Source organism: Athene cunicularia, assembly GCF_003259725.1.
Source record: "Athene cunicularia isolate RWA chromosome 3 unlocalized genomic scaffold, athCun1 chr3_part1, whole genome shotgun sequence".
NCBI classification, from domain to species: Eukaryota; Metazoa; Chordata; class Aves; order Strigiformes; family Strigidae; genus Athene; species Athene cunicularia.
The window spans coordinates 112,103,223-112,107,550 of record NW_020799097.1 but is presented as its reverse complement, the minus strand read 5'-3'; positions in this window follow the sequence as shown (position 1 = coordinate 112,107,550).

The window sequence follows — 4,328 nt, the reverse complement described above, 5'->3', positions numbered from 1 at the left end:
AAGAAACAAAGGAGGTTCGTGGAGTGTGTGGAAGAGACCTTCCTGACACAGCTGATGAGGGAGACAACAAAGGAAGGCATCCCATTGGAGCTGTTGTTTGTGAACAGAGAAGAACTTGGGGGTGATGTGATGATTGGAAGATATCTTGGGCATAGCAATCATGAAATGATAAAGTTTTCGGTACTCAGAGAAGTAAGGAGGGGGATCAGCAGAACTGCTACCATGGACTTACAGAGGGCAGACTTTGGCCTATTTAGAGGCCGGGTTGACAAAGTCCCTTGGGAGGCAGTCTTGAAGGGCATAGGACTCCAGGAAGGCTGGACATTCTTCAAGAAGGAAAACTTAAAGGCACAGGAGCAGGCTGTCCCCATGTGCTGAAAGACGAGCTGGTGGGGGAGAAGACTGGCCTGGCTGAACAGAGAGCTTTAGCCGGAACTCAGGAAAAAAAGGAAAGCTTATACCTTTGGAATAAGGGGCAGGCCACTCAGGAGGACTACAAGGATGTTGTGAGGTTATGCAGGGAGAAAATTAGAAGGGCCAAAGCCCAACTAGAATTCAACCTGGCTACTGCCATAAAAATGTTTCTATAAATACATTAGCCCAAAGGAGGGGTAAGGAGAATCTCCATCATTTATTGAATCTGGGGAGAAACCTAGTGACACGATATGAGGAAAAGGCTGTGGCACTTAATACCTTCTTTGCCTCAGTCTTTAATTGTAAGACCAGTTGTTCTCGGGGTACCCAGCCCCCTGAGCTGGAAGACAGGGATGGGGAGCAGAATGAAGCCCCCATAATCCAAGAGGAAATGGTTAGCAACCTGCTACACCACTTAGACATGCCCAAGTGTATGCGGCTGGATGGAATCCACCTAAGGGTACTGAGGGAGCTAGTGGAAATGCTCACTAAGCCACTTTCCATCATTTATCAGCAGTCCTGGCTAACTGGGGAGGTCCCAGTTGACTGGAGGTTAGCAAATGGGACACCCATCTACAAGAAGGGCCAGAAGGAGGATCCAGGGTACTACAGGCCTGTCAGTCTGACCACGATGTGGGGGAAAGCTATAGAGCAGATCATCTTTAGTGCTATCACACAGCACGTACAGGATAACTAGGCCATCAGGCTCAGTCAGCATGGGTTTATGAAAGGCAGATCCTGCTTGACAAACCTGATCTCCTTCTATGACAAGACAACCCACTTAGCAGATGAAGAAGGGCTGTGGATTGTCTACCTAGACTTTAGTAAGGCCTTTGACCACAGCATTCTCCTGGAGAAACTGTCTGCTCATGGCTTGGATGGGCATACTCTTTGCTGGGTAAAAAACTGGCTGGATGGCCGGGCCCAGAGAGTGGTGGTGAATGGAGCTAAATTCAGTTGGTGACTAGTCACAATTGGTGTTTCCCAGGGCTCACTACTGGGGCCCAGTTCTGTTTAATATCTTTATCAATGATCTGTATGAGGGGATCTGGTGCACTCACCCTCCGTAAGTTTGCAGACAACACCAAGTTGGGTAGGAGTGTTGATCTTCTTGAAGGTAGGAAGGTTCTACAGAGGGATCTGAACAGGGTGGATTGATAGGTCGAGGCCAATTGTATGAGGTTCAAAAAAAGCTGAGTGCCGGGTCCTGCATTTGGGTCACAACAGCCCCATGCAACGCTACAGGCTTTAGGAAGAGTGGCTGGACAGCTGCCCAGTGGAAAAAGACCTGGGGATGTTGGTCAAAGCTGCCTGAACATAAGCCAGCAGTGTGCCCAGGTGGCCAAGAAGGCCAATGGCATCCTGGCTTGTGTCAGAAATGGCATGGCCAGCAGGGACAGGGAAGTGACTGTCCCCCTGTATTCAGCACTAGTGAGGCCACGCCTCAAATACTGGGTTCAGTTTTGGGCCCCTCACTACAAGAAAGACATTGAGGGTCTGGAGCATGTCCAAAGAAGAGCAACAAAGCTGGTGAAGGGTCTGGAGCACAAGTCCTATCAAGAATGGCTGAGGGAACTGGGAGTGTTTAGTCTGGAGAGAAGGAGGCTCAGAGGAGACCTTACTGCTCTCTATAACTACCTGGAAGGAGGTGTTGTAGCAAAATGGGGGTCAGTCTCTTCTCCCAAGTAACAAGCGATAGGACAAGAGAAAACAGCCTCAAGTTATGCCAGAGAAGGCTTAGATTGGATATTATGAAAAATGTCTTCACCGAAAGGGTTATCAAGCATTGGAACAGCCTGCCCAGGGAAGTGGTTGAATCACCATCCCTGGAGGTGTTTAAAAGACATGTAGACATAGCGCTTAAGGACACCATTTAGTGACAGACGTGGCAGTGTTAGGTTAACAGTTGGACTTGATGATCTTAAAGGTCTTTTCCAGCCTAAATGATTCTGTGATTAACCAGAAAAAGGAATTGTTCTGTACATTCAATTTAGCCCCATGAATACAGGCACCGGAATAGCAACCTGAAATACAGCGTGGCCGCTGCACTGGGAAGTCAATTTGTTTAAACAACCAGCAGTGGGGCGGGAAGGATCCTGCTGGGCAGCTGGCACCCGCTCCCCAGCCCGCTTTGCCTCTGCTGCAAATGAAGGCAACAGATTGCAATACCCTGGAACAAATTAGCCCTTCCATTCATCTTCATTAGCCACGCAGTTTCACTGGATCCGAGCTCACTACAAGTGGGTTCCCAATATCTATGTAAATCCTTCTCTTTCTACATGTATTCACTCATGTTTATTAGTAGGTACCAGAAGCAACACTAAAAGTACAAGCCATACAGAAGAGGAAATTAGTGAGGGCTGTCCATGTCTGCACAAGGTTATCATCCTGATTATGCCGTGGAAAGCAGAGCATTTGAGTATTACCCCTATAATTATTGGTGGTGGTGGTGCATTAAATGTGTACCTTTAAAAATAAATCTGGCAAGTCTAGAGCTACCACAGCAGATTGATTCATCACTATGGGTTGTGTCAGAAGATGGGGTAGTTGGTCAACACAGAGTTGGACCTCCACATCCATGCTGGGATGGGTGAAGGAACCACTTCAATTTGGTAGGATTGGATTTCCCCTGGAAATCAATGGGTGAAAATCAGGATGCCCTCTTTAGGCTGAAATTTGGATTTAGCAGAGCTACCTTCAGCCATTCCTCCTTTGAGGCCTCGGCAGGAGGACAGCCAGGACTTCCACAAAAACCTGTCCCCTTTCCAGTTTGTTGCATAGGAAAGGAAGCAGCCAAAGGGGTGTAAATCCTGCAGTCAGTGAAGGGGCCCATGCCAAGACCCAGCAAGAGTTATTCATCTCTCATTTGAGCAGGCACCCACGCTAACCACAAACCCTTCCACAGATCGACTGGAGATGAAGACCTGGAGCCCCAGAGTGGGTCAGGGGGACCCCTGGCCCCCCATCACACAGCCAGCTGTTTGCTCAGCATGTGCGGCCCCCTCCCACACGCTGGCACCCCCACACCTCATCTGCAATGGGGGGGGCCTTTTATTAATTACTGGTAATTACTTATTTTACATATTGTTACTGATTTTTTTTTTGTTGCAAGTAGCTGATTATATTTAAGAGATAAAGAGGGAAAATGTCTGCCCGGGCAGCTAAATCACTGGAACAAGGCTACAAAGCCCCGACCGCACATCGCAGACCTTGCCAAGTGTTTCAAAACTGAATAGTCATTGGGTTGGCAGATAATTCAGAAACTATTTGTATGAGCTGTTTATCAAATTATTAACTGCACAGATGTTGTTTGGTTGAAGAGCAGCTGAACCTTCTCTCTGCCAGCCGTGGAGACAAAGGTCTGCAGGAATAATTGGAGATGTGCATGGAATATTAAATTAATTTACTGCTCTTAATTCTTATGCAAATCCTGACCTCTGATAGAGCCTATCAATTACCCTGCATACAGGGAAAAGAAAGGAGAACAGTTTCTTTCTTTTCTTCCCCCCCTCTTCTTTTTTTCCTGTTGTTCTTCAGTTTGTTTTTTTTTGTTTCTTTTTTTTTTTTCCTTTCTGAAAAGAAACTTGGAAAAGGAAATATTTGGGGGAGGAAAAAAGCCATTTGTGAGAGAAGCAAAGAACGGGGATTATTTAATTGAATCTCCTGGTTGCAGTGATGTCCCCTGGGAGTCCGGACGCAGTTTTTGAAATAGCGGGGGGGAGGCCTGGGAATGGAGTCCAGGGCCAGGCTGAAATAGCTCCACACGCTTCCACAGGAGGGGACGGAGGGGCCCAGCTCGGCTGGAGCGGGAGACGACGGGAGGCCTACGTGGATCTGGGGTGGATTTTGGTAGGGTCATGGGTGGGAAGGGGGCCCTTGCTCATCTGCTGCCAGGGGTCTGTCTCTTATACACA